Source organism: Sus scrofa, chromosome 18 (genome assembly GCF_000003025.6).
Source record: "Sus scrofa isolate TJ Tabasco breed Duroc chromosome 18, Sscrofa11.1, whole genome shotgun sequence".
Classification (NCBI taxonomy): domain Eukaryota; kingdom Metazoa; phylum Chordata; class Mammalia; order Artiodactyla; family Suidae; genus Sus; species Sus scrofa.
The window spans coordinates 8,930,770-8,950,695 of record NC_010460.4 but is presented as its reverse complement, the minus strand read 5'-3'; the positions used below and the strand labels follow the sequence as shown (position 1 = coordinate 8,950,695).

Here is a 19,926-nt window from a genome sequence, read left to right as displayed (position 1 = left end):
GTTCCTGCTGCTCCTCATAAAATGTCAGTTCTTTCTTGGTTTTCTTTTTGGGGGGTCAGCTTTGACCATTTACAATTTAACTGTAGGTATAACCCAGGCTTCCATGTTTTTCCAGTTTCCCCCTCCCCAAGGAACTCCTTTTTCTCCTCTTACCAATTCTGTTAGTTTTATTAACTATGATGACTTCTACAACTATGTCACAGTCCAGGCATCTCCACCTGGCCTCAACCTTCAGTACCCAACTACCTACTAGATGTCTCTACTTGAAAATGTACAGACACTGCAGACTCCACAAATCCCACACTGAGCTCTGCAATCTCCTCTTTCTGCTTCAACAGCTGCTCATCCTGTTTTGTTTTGTTTAAAATCTCAATTGATGACGTGACTTTTTGACTTTTTTAAAAAATATAAATAATAATTACATTATTCTCTCATGTAGGTATAACAAAAATCTTTGAGTTGATTCCTATAATATTTTTAGTAATTGAATTCAGTTAAGTTTTTTAACAGTAGATTGGTAAAAGTACATCTCTTCACCTTTACATCTTTTCCATTTTAGGTGTCCTTCTCTTTTAGAACTTTTCTTAATATCTTGATAATTTATGGCTGTCCTTTTTGCTCCTGGTTTCCGACTTCAGCTTCTGCCATGATCACTTTCCTGCACTTTTATTTTAATGACTCAATATTAGATAGTTTAAGCCAAATGTTAATTTAACATTATAGGTTTGGGAGGCAAGTATCCCAATATTTCAGACCCTTTCACAGTGTTCAAAATTAGTGTGGTTTGGTGGGTAGCACTTTTTTTGTTTGTTTGTTTTTGTTTTTATGCCTTTTTTAGGGCCACTCCTGCGATATGTGGAGGTTCCCAGGCTAGGGGTCTAATCGGAGCTGTAGCTGCCGGCCTATGCCACAGCCACAGCAACTCGGGATCCGAGCTGCGTCTGCCATCTACAGCACAGCCGGATCCTTAACCCACTGAGCAAGGCCAGGATCTAATCTGCAACCTCATGGTTCCTAGTCAGATTTGTTAACCACTGTGCCACAACGGGAACTCTGGTAGCACTTTTCATATAAGAATTTTTCCTGCATGAATATAAATACATGTCCTATGATTTTATACAGGACAGTTACTCTCTAGGAAATGTCATTGGTTGCTAAGTTAATGAAGTTAGATATTAGGAAATTAAGGTGCCAAGACCTCCATTACTTTAATGAGAAGATTGAATATTCTTCATATTTGCCTTTCATGTTTTTTGATACCTTTTAAACATAAATGCAGTGGAATCTTCTGGATGAGACTAGGCCCAAAGATTTTTGAAACCCTGAAGAGAAGATATACTTAAACTGCCATAGGGAGTTCTCTTCGTGGCTCAGCTAATGAACCTGACTAGGAACCATGAGGATACTGGTTCAATCCCTGGCCTCGCTCTGTGGGTTAAGGATCTGGTGTTGCTGTGAGCTGTGGTGTAGACAGGCAGCTGTAGCTCCGATTGAACCCCTAGCCTGGGAAACTCCATATGCCTCGGCTGCAGCCCTGAAAAGACAAAAAGAAAAGTTATAAACATGAGATTATCAGAGGAAGCAGGGCTATAGTGGTAGCAGACAGCCAGACTGGATTCCACCAGAAGCTGAATTTTACTGCTTCTTGTTTACAGGATACTGATAAATGCAAGCAGCAGCCTCATAGCATTACTCTACCTTTAGAAATTTTTTAATATATGGATCAAAGTTGAAACTACCAACCCTATGTGGAAGGATTCTTAGAGAGGTCTCCTGTAAAAACGTACAAGTTAAAGGCAAAATTGACGCAATGGAGAAATTTAAAAGCCTTTTGTTAAGGAGTTGGCATGGCGAAGTATTGCAGTATCCCAGCTGAGGGACATCCATCTTCTTAACTAGCTTATATTTACTAAATCTGAAGGTATCTATTTATTCCCTTTGTTGAAAATTGGTACGCCAGTTATGAGGTATTTGTGAGAAATAAACGATAGTAAGTTTTCTTGATAATATGGAACTAGAACAATTTCTTCAAAACCATTATCATTTTCCTCAAGATACTTGTCCTTGTAATTTGATCTTGCTGGATGTTGGAAACGTGAAGTTATGGAAGGTGTAAAATCAGTTTTCCTTTCTCTGTCCCTGAAGACTTTTTTCACTGTTAGGGTTTCAGCATATAGTTAATTGCACATCTTTGTGGTTTATTTAATTGTTCTCTGTGGGAAAATAGATCATAGGAAAATAGTTTGGAAATATTATGCTCAGTGTATTAAAGATTTTTAAAATTAGAAGTTACAAAGTTTTATTTCTAGACTGGGCCTAGATATAAAGCAAGTACCCAATCTTTTTTCCTCTAACACATACATATGTGTGTGTGTGTGTGTGTGTAGTCAGGTAGAGTTCCCATTGTGGCTCAGCAGGTTAAGAATCCAACTCATATCCATGAGGATGTGGGTTTGATCCCTGGTCTTGCTCAGCAGTTTAAGGATCTGGCATTGCTGCAGGCTACAACATAGGTCACAGATGTGGCTCAGATATGGATCAGATCTGGCATTGCTGTGGCTGTGGTGTAGACCAGCAGCTCCAGTTCCATTTCAGTCCCTAGCCTGGGAAACTCCATATGCCACAGGTATGGCCCTAAAAAGAAAAATGATTAAATAACCACAGGTATTAGGTGTTCTGATCTATCTATGCTCCTTTTGGACAAAGGACCACAGGTATTAGGCAGGTATCAGGTGTTCTGATCTAGATATATGTTTCTTTGTCCTTTTGGATGGAAGTTGGAGAAGGCATATGGAAATGTTGGTGTGTTATGCAAATTACCCCAAACCAGTTGTTTATTTCCATGGCTAAGGCCGACTCTTGGTCAGGGACAATGTTGACTGTTGCTTGCCGGAGAAGAATGAATGGAGAGGGGAAACAGATGGGACAGCTTGGCAAAACGCTGTGAGGCCTGGGATTGAGCACCTGGGAAGCAAAGTGCCAGGGACATAGGGAGGTGACCTTTCTCCTCATATCTGCACAGAACTGAGCCCTGTTCTGGAAGTGTGCAAACCGTGGCTCTGGGATTATGAAGAGGCCACATCCTTGACATGAATAGCGGGGAGCCTTCAAAGGGTTCCCTCTCAGCATTAGTATCAGTAGTTCTTCAGGCAATGTCATGGACAGCCAGCAGTGGCCAGGGGCAACTGAAGCAGAAGAAGAACACAGTAGATCCTGAATGGGAATTGGCTTGTGAACACTTGAAAGGCACAAGGTCATTGCCCCACCATTCCAGGGGCAACATTCACATTTTACTTACTGTGAATCTCAGTTGTGCTCCAGGGAGTGATGTTCACCCAGGATACAATGTCAGTTGCACCCTCACCCTGGAATTGGCAATATGGCTGCCTGGTCCTGGGAAACATCCCTTTTGGAGGTTCCCAGAAATAATTACAGGCTGCCTTAAATGGGCTGCTGAGGTTCAGAGTCTCAGCAGTGTTCCAGATTCAGGTGTATTTGGAGGACTGGTGGGACATGCCTGCCAGCAGCCCATTTACATGAGGGATTGGAGTGCTTTGCAGGTGAGTCAAGGACCATGAACCAGTGTTGAATAGAGCAAGTCTCATAATAGTATATTATCTATTACATAAATTGTTCCCCATTCTCATCGCTTTCACACATACCTGAGTTTTGAGGTAAATCTGTTCAGTATGGAATTTACAGCAAGCTCATGTGGGAGAATCGCAGTGCTGGCTATTTTGGAGTGAGGTCTTGCCATCTGAAGAAGAGAATTATACACTTTTGAGAAACGTTTCCTGAGAGTTCCCATGTGGCACAGCAGAAATGAATCTGACTAGCATCCATGAGGACGCAGGTTTGATCCCTGGCCTCGCTCAGTGGGTTAAGTATCCCGGTGTTGCCGTGAGCTGTGGTGTAGGTCACAGACATGGCTTGGATCCCACGTTGCTATGGCTGTGGTGTAGGCCGGCAGCTACAGCTCCGATTTGACCTCTAGCCTGGTAACCTCCATATGCCTCAGGCGTGGCCCTAAAAAGACAAAAAAAAAAAAAAAAAAAAGAGAGAGAGAGAGAGATAGAGAAAAACATTTCCTGGCACATTACTGAGCCTTGATAGAGACAGAATATTAGACTCTGGGGAACTAAGGGGCCATGGGTCCAGGAATGTTCATTAGAGATTTGCCAGACCTGCCAACTTAGAAGGTCAGATGAGCCCAGCAGCAGTCCACTAAAAGAATGAAATGGTATATTTGATATCAGGCAGTACCAGAGGGCAGAGCAAAGATCCTAAACCCCCGTGTCACCACCACAGGTGTACAGGGGCCGTTATCCTCACTCATAACTGTCTCGTCAGGGGAGGTCCTATAAAACCAGCTAAAGGAGGAGCAGAAAGCCCAAACTTGGTTCGCAGATGTGTCAGCTAGGTATATGGGTGAAAACAAGATGATTGTGGCTGCATTATACCCACTTTTAGTGATAGCCTTGAACACTGGTGGGCAGTGAAAATCTCAGTAGGCAGAGCTATGAGTGGTACAACTGGTTACGTACTTTGTGGCAGGAAAAGTGTGCCACAATGAGAATATATTCAGATTCTGGAGCAGTGGTCAATGATCAGGGGCCTAGAAGGAGGAGACTAACAGATCTGATTCAAGGAATCTGATTCCTAATTCACAAGGAAAAAGCCTTGTGAATAGACAGATGACAGTTGGCACCAAGTGAGCAGGATTTTTTTTGGCTGCCCTGTGCCATATGGAGTTCCCAGACCAGGGATCGGATCTGAGCCACAGTTGTGACCTACGCTGTGGCAACGCTGTATCCTTAACCCACTGTGCCTGGCTGGGGATTGAAGCTACATCCCAGCACCACAGAGACACCGCCTATCCCATTTGCCACAGCAGGAATTCCAGCAGGTCTTTAGGGCAGATGTTAATGTCCATCTGAGATCATCTACCATGAATAAGGCATTAAAACAACCAAAGAGATAAAATGGGTAGGGCAGTTGATTTCAGCCAGCCAGTGTCATGAGACATCCCAATGCTGGCACAACGGGCACATGAGCAAATTAGCTATGGTAGCAGAGACTGAGGTTACTCATAGGCCTAACAGCCTGGCCTCCTGCTTGCCAAGGTGGCTCTACCTCCTGTAGCCAAACTGCCAGCCACAGAGACCACGGCCGAGTCCTTTGAGGAGATCATTTGGTCAGTTGATAAACAAGTTGACCACTTTATAGACATCTCGCTTTTTCTTACTCAGTAATACTAAAAATACCTGGTAATCCCTCAAAGTCTCTTGGTAGAGCTCTCCTCTTGTTTTTTTCTGCTATGAACAAAGCTGAAAACATCCTGTTAGGTGTCATCGTACCTCCTGATGCTTTTACTCCTATAAGATAATACAGGTGTGGCATTGTTTGAAAAAGGTACATATAAATGTAATTTGAATAGATACTGCCAATTATTTTAGCAGAAGGCTCTAATATTTCCTCTTTCCACCAACAACATACGAGAATCTCCTCTCCACATTCTTGCCGGTAATAGGCATTATCACTTCAAAAAATTTTTGACAAATAGATTTAAAGCAATATCTCACAGTTACTTTAACTTATATTTCCCTGGTAACAGCATTTTGTGTGTTTATTGGTTATTAGATTTTTTTACTTCTATGAATTGTCTGTTCATATCTTTTACTCACTTTTCTACTAGTTTCTGATTCTCTTCTGCCTTAGATTGTATGAGCTCATTATTTATTATAGTTATTAAATATTTATCCTCTTCTGTATCATGAATTTTTTCTTTGAATCTGTTATCTATTAATTTAAATTATGATATATCTCTTCCACATTTATTCATATAAAATTTAACAATTTTATAGAGTCATATATGTCTTTTTTTTTTTCTTTTATAATTTCCGGCTTTCCACTGCTTTCTACCTGTTGATTAGATATATTTTCTCTGGAGTTCCTGTTGTGGTGCAGCAGAAACGATTCTGACTAGTATCCTTGAGGACGCAGGCTTGACCCCTGGCCTTGCTCAGTGGGTTGGGGGTCTGGCATTGCCGTGAGCTGTGGAATAGGTCGCAGACACAGCTTGGATCCTGAGTTGCTGTGGCTGTGGTGTAGGCTGGCAGCTGCAGCTCTGATTTGACCTCTAGCCTGGGAACCTCCGTATGCCGCAGGTGCAGCCCTAAAAACAAAAAGATAAATAAATATCTTGCAGCCCTAAAAACAAAAATAAATATATTTTTCTTAGACTTTTCCCCCCAAGGGTTTCATTTGTTTGATTTTTAAGTATTTTTATCGTACGGTTTTTAAAAAATATCTGGTTAATACCATTCATTATATAATTCGTCTTTCCCATAGTGCTTTCAGCTACCTCCTTTATCACATATTACTTTTCACATGTGTGCTGAAATCTCCTGGATTCTTATTCCATTCCATTGATATGTTTGTCTACTCTACAGTTCTATAATGATTTGATAACAGTAACTTTTCAGTGTGTTCTGATATCTGCTAAGTCTCCCTTCACCGTTATTTATTATTCCATGTAACACTTAGAGGTATGTTATCTAATGCTAACCTGCATCCATACCCTTTTAGAATATTAATTGAAGTTTTACCAAATTTATACAAAAATGAGAAAAATCACTTTTTAATATTAATGTTCTCATACAAGAACATGAATGCTTTTCCTTTTATTCAGCACTTGCTTTCTGTTCTGAAATAAAATGTTATTTTCTTACTTTAACTTCTGTGCTTTTCTTGTCAAATTTATCTCTATATCATTTATATGAATAGCATTTTTTTTTTCTTTTTAGGACCAGACCCACGGCATATGGAGGTTCCCAGGCTAGGGGTCCAATCGCAGCTACAGCTGCCGGCCCACACCACAGCCTCAGCAACGTGGGATCCAAGCCGCATCTGCGACCTACACCACAGCTCACGGCAACACCAGATCCCCGACCCACTGAGTGAGGCCAGGGATTGAACCTGCATCCTCATGGATACTGGTCAGATTCATTTCCGCTGCTCCATGATAGGAACTCTTGAATAGCATTTTGTAAACTTCATTTCCTCTTCTAAATGCGTATTAAAAGGGTAGAGAGAATGTATATATGTATGTGTGATTGGGTCACCTTGCTGTATAGTAGAAAATTGACAGAACACTGTAAACCAGCTATAATGAAAAAAATAAAAATCATTTTAAAAAGGGTAGACAAAAGCCATTAGCTCCTATATATTGATCTTGTCATCAGTCATATTATCAAATTACCTCACTAATTCTTATAGGGTTTTTTTTTTGGCTCATACCTCTTGAGCTTTTTCTCCTTTTCTTCTAGTATTCATACCATTTTTTCTGTCTTACTGATGTACTGAGGCATGCAAAACAATGTTTAATAATACTAACATAGCATCCCTGACTACTTACTGATTTTAATGAAATGGTTTTGATATTTTGCTGTTTAGAATATTTCTGTTGGGCTTCAGTAAGTATAGTTTGTTATATTAAGAGTTTCTTTCAGAGTTCCCATTGTCATCTCTGTAGCTGCCCAGGTCACTGCTGTGGCACAGATTCAGTCCCTGGCCAGGGAACGTCCACATGCCATAGGAGTGGAGGGAAAAAAGAAAGTTTCCTTCTATTTTTGTATTTTATTTTATTTTTTTTTTTGTGGCTATGCCCATGGCATGTGGATGTTCTTGGGCCAGGGATCGAACCTGCACCACAGCAGCAAACTGAGCTGCTGCAGTGACAATGCCAGATCCTTAACCTAATGTGCCGTAAGAGAACTCCTTTATGTAGATTTTTTTTTTCTAAAACAGTAGGTGCCAGACCTGTGGCATAGGAGGTTCCCAGGTTAGAGGTTGAATCAGAGGTGCACCTGCCAGCCTACATCACCGCCGGAGCAACACAGGATCTGAGCTGCATTGCAACCTACACCACAGTTCATGGCAATACCAGATACTTAACGCACCAAGTGAAGCTACATTTCAAATCTGCATCCTCATAGATGCTAGTCAGGTTCGTGACCACTGACCGACAATGGGAACGCCTATGTGGAATTTTTTATTAGAAATGGCAACTTGATTTTATCAAAAACTCTTTCAGCATCTATTGACATGATCATAGAGTTTTTCTCTGTAAATTTGTTGATGAAATGGATTATATTGATAGAATTCTTATTATCGAACCAACTAAAAAATACTTGATTACATTACTAGATTAAATGTAATTTTTTGGAACTGTACATCTATATTCATAAACTTGGAAATATATATCTATACTCATGAGACTGATTTACAGCTTCCTGATTTTTTTGGTATTGTCTTTATTAAGTGTAGATTTAAAGTTCATTGATTTTTTGAAATGAACTGGTGTGTTTTCTATCTTTTCATTAATAGCCTAGAATAGTTTAAATCACATTGAAATTTTATGATCTTTAAAGAATAGATAAAAATCAACTAGGAACCCATCTGGTTCTGGTGCAATTTACAATGTTAGAGTATAACATGTTTCCAATTCCATGTATAATGATCATTCTATTCATGTTTACCCTCTTTCTTGGGTAGATTTTGTTTATAGGGAATCATCTGTCCCTAGTTTTCAAATATACTGGTATAAAAGCATATGTGGTATTCTCTTAGAATTCCTTTAACCACTCTGTCTCTGCTATGTCTCCTATCTCATTCCTAATACTGTTTATTTTTATTCCCTGATTAGACTTATGAATGCTTATTAAAAAGTATTTGTTAAAAATGTATTTTATGTTATTAAAAGAGAGTAATTTAAGGAGTTCCTGTCGTGGCGCAGTGGTTAACGAATCTAAGAACCATGAGGTTGCGGGTTCAATCCCTGGCCTTGCTTAGTGGGTTAAGGATCCGGTGTTGCCGTGAGATGTGGTGTAGGTTGCAGACGTGGCTCGGATCCCGCGTTGCTGTGGCTCTGGCGTAGGCCGGTGGCGGTGGCTACAGCTCCGATTCGACCCCTAGCCTGGGAATCTCCATATGCCGTGGAAGCAGCCCAAGAAATGGCAAAAAGACAAAAAAAAAAAAAAAAAAAAAAAGAGAGAGAGAGTAATTTAAGTCATAAAGCGTCATACATCTCTCAATTGTCTTTGATAATGAAGAGGGAAGAAATCTTTCCCCAGGAAAAACCTCAAAGAAACTTATTTAAAAAGCCAGAAATTGGAGTTCCTGCGATTGCACAGTGGATTAAGGATCTGCTATTATCTCTGCAGCATTGCAGTTTCAATCCCCAGCCTGTCACAGTGCCTTAAGGATCTGGCATTGTGGCAGCTGTGGCTCAGATTCGATCCCTGGCCCAGGAACTTCCATATGCTTTGGGTGTGGCCAAAAACAACAAAACAAAAAAAAGCCACAAAATAGGCAAAGCAGTCAAGTATGTAGCAGACAGAAAATAATGGCGAGAAAAGTGAGAAATATGAGTTATATATAATTGTCTCCATTTTTATTTAGTAATTCAAAGTAAAACTTTAAAAATAAATGCTTGGAGTTCCCGTTGTGGTGCAGCGGAAATGAATCGGACTAGGAACTATGAGGTTGAGGGTTTGATCCCTGGCCTCAATCAGTAGGTTAAGAACCCCAAATTGCCGTGAGCTGTGGTGTAGGTCACAGACATGGCTCAGATCCTGAGTTGCTGCGGCTGTGGTGTAGCGATTCGATCCTGGGAACCTCCATATGCCATGGGTTCGGCCCTAAAAAGGCAAAAAAAAAAAAAAAAAAAAAGCTCATGCCTTTAATTAAAAGATGTGTTCACTTAAGCATGTTTACCTTGCTAATAGAACTTTGGGGAAAGAGTTCAGTCAAACATAATGAGAAAGAAAGTGTTTCTACAGTTATTGAGGTGTCTTGTCTCAGAGTACTGTGGGGAGTAGTATTTGGTCCTTATTTTGTTGGCAAAGAGTGTTTTTAAATTAAAATCCTGGTAATTCCCTTTGTGGCTCAGCATTTAATGAACCTGACTAGGATCCATGAGGATGAGGGTTCGATCCTTGGCCTCACTTGGGTTAAAGTTCCAGCGTTGCGGTGAGCTGTGGTGTAAGTCCAAGACTAGGCTCAGATCCTGCATTGCTCTGGCTGTGGTGTAGGCTGGCAGCTGTAGCTCAGATTCCACTCATAACCTGCGAACTTCCATACGCTGCAGGTGAGGCCCTGTAAAAAGAAAAAAACAAAAACTAAAATCCTTGTCAGCAGATAAGTAGATTGAATCTGGTAGTACCTCTGTTCGAAACTAAATAAAAATCTATAAAGTTTCTAATAAGGTTGAAAATATTTTTGACCAAAAAGAAGAAAGACTATAGAAAAGATAGAAACCAAGAGTAATTCATGTAAAGACAATCTTTGTTTGGTGTCTTTGGGGTTTTTTGTTTTGTGGTGGTGTTTTAGTCTCTCAGTTAATTTAAGAGTACAACTGTACTCTTCCTCAGTATCCACAGGTGATTGGTTTCTAGTATCTCCCGCAAATACCAAAACCCACTGATACCCAAGCCCCTTATATAAAACGGTGTAGTATTTGCATATAACTACACATATCCTCCTGTATACTTTAAATCATTTCTAGATTACTTATCAAACCTAATACAGTGTAAATGGTTGTAAATACAGTGTAAATGCCATGTAAGTAGCTGGCAGTATGAGGCAAAATCAAGTTTTGCTTTTTGGAACTTACTGGACATTCAAATATGTATATCTATTTTGGTTCTCTGTAGATACCAATAACACGGTAACATCCTAAAGGTCTCCCTGGTCCCCTCCCTCCCCTGCCTTCTCCGCGAGCGGGCGGGGCGGCGCCTCTGTCTCGCTTTTCCTTATTCCCCGCCCCTTCTCCTTCCTTTTTTTTCACCTTTTCCTCCCTTCCCCCCTTTCACCATTTCCCCTCGGAGGTGCTTCCCCCGGGCAGGGGCAGAGCCGGTGTCACCCCCCGCTTCTCCCCGGCCCCACCGCGCTGTGGCGATAGGGAACCCCCCCCCGGACGAGCTGCGGGTGGAGGAGCTGGACCCGCGGCGCGCCGGCGGCTTCAGGTTCACGGCACGAACTCGCTGACCGACCCACGGCCGCAGCCGTGCATCCGGCTTGAGCGCCAGCGCCCGCACCCTCCGACCCAATTCCCCCCTCTTCTCCCTGCTCAGTCGGCTGGGTCCTCGTCCCGCGCACCCAGGAAAATGAGGTGGTATCGAGGGCCTCCCCCCTGCCCCGTCCCCCCATGACCCTGCGTCACACCGCTGTGAAGCCTACGTCCCCGCCCGGAGGGGCAGGGGGAAGGGGAGGGGGAAAAAGGAGGGGAGGGAGGGGAAAGGAGAGGGAGGGGAGGAGGTAGCTACATCAGGCTGCGCGCAGGCAGATTCAAAGGATATCACGAAGTTTCTGGGGCCTTTGGAAAAGCAGAGATTGTCTTTCCCGTTGGAAAAGTCAATCTCTAGGGAAGCCCAGATGTGTCAGGTGAATGTGCCAAAGATGTCTACAAATCAGAATGTTTTTCCATCCCAGAGAGATAAAGTGATTCAGTGGCTGGTCACACTCTAGTACCAATTCAACCTTTACGCAGAAGCATTTGCTCTGCCTAGCAGTCTTTTGGAGCTACTGTAAGGGCCCGCCCAAAATACTTGAGTTGTATCGCAATCGGCTTTTTTCCCCTTAGCTGCCAAGACTGTTGAGGCGGACAGTACTGAAGGTGTTGGTAAGAGAGTTTCTGTGGATGTTCTTCATCTGAAATTCTAAGGATGGAGAGAATTATTCTGGATAATTTAAATTGGGATCTTCGTACAGCCACGCCACTGGATTTTCTTCACATTTTCCATGCCATTGCAGTGTCAGCTAGGCTTCAGTTACTTTTGAGTTTACCCAGACTGAGCCTATCTCCATATTTGGGGGTCCTTACCAAGCAACTACTTCATTGTACGGCCCACAGCCACCTTCTGCAGTTCAAAGGATCCAACCCTTGCTCTGGCCAGGATTAGTGTGGAAATGGAGAAGCTCATTCAAGATTGGCTTCCTTTTACAGTTGAACTGCTTCAGAAAGCACAGACAGACAGCTCCCAGGCAATGCCCTGCTGGGAGCTTGTAGGCCATCACCTTTCTACTCTGCAGTCTACCCCGCCTCTGAATTCCATTTATGTCCACCGACCCCTCAAGCACACCCTGATGACCTGTGGCAAAGGAGTGTTCACATCCCTCCTCTGCCCTAGACCCAGAATCCTCCAAGGACAAGAGCAAACCAAAAGTGCCAGTCAGGAGTTCCCATCGTGGCTCAGTGGTTAACGAATCTGACTAGGAACCATGACGTTGCAGGTTTGATCCCTGGCCTTGCTCAGTGGGTTAAGGATCTGGCGTTGCCTTGAGCTGTGGTGTAGGTCGCAGACGCAGCTCAGATCCTGAGTTGCTGTGGCTGTGGTGTAGGCTGGCAGCTGCAGCTCCGATTAGACCCCTAGGCTGGGACCACGGGAGTTGCCCCCCAAAAAAAAAAAAAAAAAAAAACCTCAAAATTTATCAGAGGCCTAAAGGTAAGAGTTAAACTATAGATCTCTTAGAAACATAATAGTAAATATTCTTTTAAAATATGACAGCAAAAGCGTAAGAAACTACAGAGAAAGTATTACAATTCAATAATAAAAAGACAATCCAATTTAAAAATGAGTAAAGCATTTGATTGGATCTTTGAAGAAGAAAAATAACCAATAAACATGAGAAGAGGCTCAACATCATTAGCCTTTAGGAAACTGCAAATTAAAACAGCATTGACATACTAACTCACACCCACCAGGATGGCTGTAATGAGAAAAACAAAACAGAAAATAACAAGTGAGAAAATGGAACTCTCACACACTGTTAATGGGAATATAGCCTTGGAGTTCCCGTCGTGGCTCAGTGGTTAATGAATCTGACTAGGAACCATGAGGTTTTGGGTTCGATCCCTGGCCTCACTCAATGGGTTAAGGATCCGGTGTTGCAGCAAGCTGCAGGGTAGGTCACAGATGAGGCTCGGATCCCAAGTTGCTGTGGCTGTGGCGTGGGCCGGCAGATGCAGCTCCAATTAGACCCCTAGTCTGGGAACCTCCATATGCCACGGGAGAGGCCCTAGAAAAAGGCAAAAAGACCAAAAAAAAAAAAGACAAAAATAAAAAAATAAAAGAAGTTTCTTTAAAAAAAAAGAATGAAATATAGTATATTCATGCTGTGAAATAATAAGAAATGTATATATATTGGTCTTTATCCCTGTTTTTTTGTCTTTTTAAAAATTTTATTATTTTTTTATATTTCACTGTTCGTTTATTGATAGACATTTGTTTCTAATTTCTTTTTTTTAATTTTATAATTTTTATTTCTTCCATTATAGCTGGTTACAGTGTTCTGTCAGTTTTCCACTGTACAGCAAGGTGACCGAGTCACATACGTGTATACATTCTTTTTTCTCACATTATCATGCTCCATCATGTGACCAGATATAGTTCCCAGGGCTATACAGCAGGATTTCATTGCTTATCCATTCCAAAGGCAATAGTTTGCATCTGTGAACCCCAACTTCCCAGTTCATCCCACTCCCTCTCCCTCCCTCTTGGCAACCATAAATCTCTTCTCCATGTCTGATTTTCTTTTCTGTGGAATATATTTCTTTTCTGTGCTATATATTAGACTCCAGATATAAGTGATATCATATGGTATTTGCCTTCTCTTTCTGACTTACTTCACTTAGTATGAGAGTCTCTAATTCCATCTGTGTTACTGCAAATGGCATTATTTTGTTCTTTTTTATAGCTGATTAGTATTCCATTGTGTATATATACCACATCTTTTTTTTAAAAGGTAGTGGTTTTAATTGAATTAATGGGATGAAAAGATAGTGAAGCCCTGTTTGCTACTTACATGAAAGTCGAGTAATCACTTTAAAAAGTAATCACTCCTTGCTGTACAGTGGGAAAATAAAAAATAAAATAAAATAAAAAGTAATCACTGCATAAAATACAAAGGGTGGGGTTATGCTGTGTATTAAAGTTTTTCTCCATAATGCTTTTCTTGACTGTTCAAGAATATACCATATCTTCTTAATCCCATCATCTGTCAGTGGACATTTAGGTTGTTTCCATGTCTTGGCTTCTGTGAATAGTGCTGCAATGAACATGCAGGTGCATGTGTCTTTCAAGGAAAGTTTTGTCTGGATATATGCCTAAGAGTGGGATTGCTGGGTCATATGGTGGTTCTATGTATTGATTTCTAAGGTTCCTCCATACTGTTTTCCATAGTGGTTGTACCAAATTACATTCCCACCAACAGTGCAGGAGGGTCCCCTTTTCTCCACACCCTCTCCAGCATTTGTTATTTGTGAACTTATTAATGATGGCCATTCTGGTTGGTGTGAGGTAGTACCTCATGGTAGTTTTGGTTGTTGTTTTTTTTTTTTTTTTTTTTTTTTTGTCTTTTTAGGGCACCACCTGCAGCACATGGAAGTTCTCAGGCTGGGGGGTCAAATCTGAGCTGCAGCTGCCAGCCTACACCACAGCCACAGCAACATGGGATCCAAGCCACATCTGCAACCTACACCACAGCCCACGGAAACACCATATCCTTAACCCACCGAGTGAGGCCAGGGGTTAAACCAGCATCCTCATGGATGCTAGTTGGGTTTGTTAACCACTGAGCCATGACGGGAACTCCCTATCCCTGTTTCTGACACAGGTTCCTGCAACCCTTGTGAATAGGAGTGCTACGAGAATCTTTTGTTCTGGCTTTTTTTTTTTTTTTTTTTTTTTTTTGGTGCTTTTGCTTCTGCTTTTTTTAGGGCTGCACCTGCAGCATCTGGGAGTTCCCTGGCTAGGGGTCAAATCAGAGCTACAGCTGCCAGCCTACATCACAGCCATAGCAATGCCAGATCTGAGCTGCCTCTGTGACCTACACCAGAGCTCATGGTAACATCAGATCCTTAACCCACTGAGCAAGGCCAGGGGTGAAATCTGTATCCTCATGGGTACTAGTCAGGCTTATTACTGCTAAGAAACAATGGGAACTTCCCTGGCTTTAGTTTTTGACTCCAGTTCCTGGCACAGAGATTCTAAAACTCTTGTAATTTTCGAGCACTAGGAACATCTTTTGTTCTAATATTTGGTCTTTGACCCCAGTTCTTGACAAAGAGCTTTGAATATTTTGGAATTTCCTGGATGATAGGAGTGTCTTTTGTTCTACTGAGGTGACTATGGTTGAGCCCCTAGGTGACTCCTGGATAGGGGCTGTCACCAGAAAGACCAAGTCATGATTCGAAGCTTGGAATTTTCAGCCCCACTCCCTCATTCTAAGAGAGGAGAGAGGGGCTGAAAATGGAGTTAATAATTGACCATGCCTATGTGATGAAGCCTCCATTAAATTCCCAGTAGTAAAGTTTCCAGATTGGTGAATACATCCATGTACTGGGAAGGTGACAGATCCCAATTCCACAGGGACAGAAGCTCCTGTGTTTGAGAGCCTCCCAAACTTTGCCCTATTCATTTCTTCATATGGCTGTTCGTCTATATCCTTTACATTATCCTGTATTATACAATAAACAGGTAAATGTAAGTAAGTATTTACCTGAGTCCTGTGAGCTGTTCTAGCAAATAATTGAATCCAAGAGGGAGGAGATCATAGGAACCTCTGAATGTAGCCAGGTCAGGTGGGAGTTGTGGGTAACCTGGAGACCTACCAGCAATTGGCGGCATCTGAAGTGGGGACAGTCTCATGGCAATGAGCCCTTAGCCTGTGGGCTCTGTTGCTGTCTCTAAGTGGATAGTATCAGAATTGAGTTAAATTATAGGACACCCAGCTGGTGTTACAGAGAACTGCTTGTTGTGGGGGGAAAAAACCCCTGCACATATGGTATCAAAACTGTCGTGAGCATGGTAGTAGTGTGAGCATAACAGAGGGACACCCAGGAGGAGGACTGGGCTTTTCCTAATCACATGGATTGACTGATTAAATATATCTGTAGATTCAGTGCAGTCTCAATCATACTCTTACTAGGCTTTTTGTTTTGTTTTGTTTTGTTTTTTCCTTTTCCAAAATTTCGTCTTTTTGTTGTTGTTGTTGTTGTTGCTATTTCTTGGGCCGCTCCCTCGGCATATGGAGGTTCCCAGGCTAGGGGTCGAATCGGAGCTGTAGCCACCTGCCTGTGCCAGAGCCACAGCAACGAGGGATCCGAGCTGCGTCTGCAACCTACACCACAGCTCACGGCAACACCAGATCATCAACCCACTGAGCAAGGGCAGGGACTGAACCCGCAACCTCATGGTTCCTAGTTGGATTCGTTAACCACTGCGCCACGATGGGAACTCCCGGCTTTTTGTTTTAATTGAAAGGCTAAAATTTGTATAGGAGGAGAAAGGACCTAGAATATTCAGAGCAATCTTGCAAACGAAGAACACAATTGGAGGACTAACATTACTTGATTTCAATATTTACTATAAATCTGAAATAATCAAGGCAGCATAGTACTGCTTATAGCATAGAGATCAACTAACTGAACTGAAGGAAAAAAATCCCAGATACAGACACACATTTATATAATCATTTGATTTATGTCAAAGCAATCCAATGGAAAAAGGAAAATATTTTCAAGAAAGTATGTTAGAACAATGTCAATATAGGAAAAAAAAAACCTTAACAACCATATTACTTCAATATATGAAAATTCTGAACTGATCATAAACCTAAACATAAAAGCTACAACTGTAAAGCATCTAAAAGAAGAGATAAGAGAGTATCTCTATAACTTGTAGTTAAACAATGTTTTTAGAACACAGACTTGTCTAGCCATAAAAGAATAGATTGGAGGAGTTCCTGTCATAGCTCAGCAGAAACAAATCTGATTAGCATCCATGAGAATGAAGGTTCAATCCCTGGCCTTGCTCAGTGGGTTAAGGATCTGGCATTCCTATGAGCTGTGGGGTAGGTTGCAGATTCGGCTCAGATCCCGAGTTGCTGTAGCTGTGGTGTAGGTCAGCAGCTGTAGCTCCAGTTCAACCTGCTAAGCTGGGAACTTCCATGTGCCGCAGGTGCGGTCCTAAAAAAACAAACAAACCCCAAAACCCAAAAACTATTTAAAAAATTGTGAAATGCTACCAACACAGAGAAAATAGAAAAATAAAATCACAAGGATATGTATACACAAGCTTCATCAAATATCACCATTTTACATTTTGCTTCAAATTTACATTAAAAAATAAATAAAAGCATGGATGGGAGTTCTGCTGGATGGAACCTGACTAGCATCCATGAGGACGCAGGTTCAATCCCTGGCCTCCCTCAGTGGGTTAAGGATCCGGCGTTGCCCTGAGCTGTGGTATAGGTCACATATACTGCTTGGATCCCTAGTTGCTGTGGCTGTGATGTAGGCCAGCAGCTACAGCTCCAATTAGACCCCTAGCCTGAGAACCTCCATATGTTGTGGGTGGGGCCGTAAAAAGACAAAAGACAAAAAGAAAAGAAAAGAAAGCATGGATGAACCCCCCCTAGGATGTTACTCTTTCTCATTCTTCAAAAGTAACTACTATCCTGAATTCACGTTTATTATTGTAATGCATTTTTTACTTGTATTTCATGTATATAAATATTCATACAGGATTGTTTTACATTAAAAAATCATATAAATTATAGTATGCTATACTTACCACCTTGTAACTTGCCTTTTAGGTCAACATTTTCTTTTCAAGATTTATGCATTTTGATTTATGAAGCTCTAGTACATCCATTTTAATTGTCATATGGATATAACAACATCTGTCTATTTATCCTTTTGTTGATAGGCATCTCCCCCTGCCTTTTTTCCTTCTATAACAAACAACTCTGCAATGAACATGCTTCTTTACATCTCCTTGTGCAAGTTCTTGGACTCCACGGACCATACCCTAAATATCAAGGTAAGTTTAGGGTGCATATCTAGAATTGGAATCACGCCCATCTTCAACCATACTGGCATCTTCCAAACTGCTCTCCAAAGTGGTTGCGCCAGTGTTCCCTTTATCAGCAATGTATGAAAAAATCCATATTTTTCCACTTCCTTGCCAACACTTTGTATGACATTACAAGTTCTGCCTATCCGATGAGCATAAAAGAGTATTTCACCATTTTCATTTACATTCCCCTGATTATTAGTGTTAAATACACAGATTTACTGGTTTAAACATGTATATTGATCATTGTTGTTGTATTTTACACATGACAAGTTCAAGGGAGGTGTCCTGGGGTGTCGAAGCTGCTTAATAATTCCATTTACGACTCAGGTTTATCTTGCATTTTCTTTCTTTCTTCCTTTTTGTTTTGGGGGGGGGGCATTCCCACAGCATATGGAGATTCCCAGGCTAGGGGTCAAATCAGAGCTACAGCTGCTGGCCTATGCCACAGCCACAGCAATGCAACACACAGCTTATGGCAACGCCAGATCCTTAACCCACTGAGCGAGGTCAGGGGTCGAACCCAAAACCTCATGGTTCCTAGTCGGATTTGTTTCCATTGCGCCACGATGGGAACTCCTTTCTTTCTTTTTTTCCTTGGGTTTTCTTCCTTTCTTCCCCACCGTCGCTAGCATGTTGGCTTTTATCCTTGTCGCCCGTGGCTGGGAGTGGTGTTCCACCTCCAGCTGTAACTCTGGGCTCTAGAGAGAAAGAAAGAGGAACGGGGAAGCATGTGTCAAGAAAACAAAAACCTTTCTAAAGTCCCCAGTGAATTTCTACTTATATTTCAGTCAAATCTTAATTACCGGGTGTAAGGGTTCAGATTATGGCTACCTAAACTATGGCAGTTTGGCATATTGATTATTTTGAATTAAAGGTACTTGAGAAAGAGCTAGTACAAAAAGGACACTCTGACCCTCCTTTGTCCCCCTGAAATCAGGAGAAAAACCTCCCCTGTGAAAGGTACATTCCCTGTACCAGGAGGGTAGAGGCTTCCTTATCACCAGAGATAGGGAATTGAGGGCCAAGAAGGCTGGATAAACAAACACTGTTACTTCTTCACCATTTGACCATTTGCCCAAACCCCTTTGTCTTGTCCAGTTTTTCTCAAATGTATTGTTTCTTTGTCTAAAAGATGTAAAGTCTTCCTCCTCTGGGCACTTCTTTGAGTCTCATACCTTTATGGGACTCCCAACCTACACATGTACGTAAATTTGTGTTTCTCCCGTTACTCTGTCTCTTTATTGCAAGGAGCCTCAGCCAAGAATCTAGAAGGGTAGAGGAAAAATTATTTTTTCTCCCCTTAAATGGCCACCCTTATCATCAAGGGATGTCAGGGAAGACCAGAGCCTCTGTGGTACATCAGGCAAGAGATAAGGGGTTAGAGGTTGCGACAGGGTCAGACCACCTCTGATTGCTGCCTCATGTCTTTCTGTACACACCCTTCTTCCCTTTCAGTGGAGTGCATCTGCCTCCCTCTAAGGGAGACAACCACAGACTGTATCCAGCTTGACATCCCAGGTCTCTGAAGGACTACCATTCTCTCCGTCAGGTATGAATGTAGCTTCTGGTTGCCCTGCAATCCAAAAGCTTAAAAACAAATTAATTACTAGTGTCCAGGATACCTAATATACAATGATGGGAAGGTAAGATAACTGCATTAAAAACTTCCACTCAGGAGTTCCTGTCGTGGCTCAGTGGTTAACGAATCCAGCTAGGAACCATGAGGTTGTGGTTTCAATCCCTGGCCTTGCTCAGTGGGTTAAGGATCTGGCGTTGTCGTGGGCTGTGGTGTAGGTTGCAGATGTGGCTCGGATCCCACATTGCTGTGGCTCTGGTGTAGGCTGGCAGCTACAGCACTGACTGGACCCCTAGCCTGGGAACCTCCATATGCCAAGGGAGCGGCCCGAGAAAAGGCAAAAAGACAAAAAAATAAATAAATTAAAAAAAAAAAAACAAAAAACTTCCACCCAGAGAAAGGGGGAAATGGAAGATTACAGTAGTTACC

General features: G+C 41.9%; 1 pseudogene; it reads left to right on the top strand.

Annotated features, from left to right (window-relative positions):
- LOC102165090 lies at window positions 11,297-18,733 on the top strand (annotated as a pseudogene).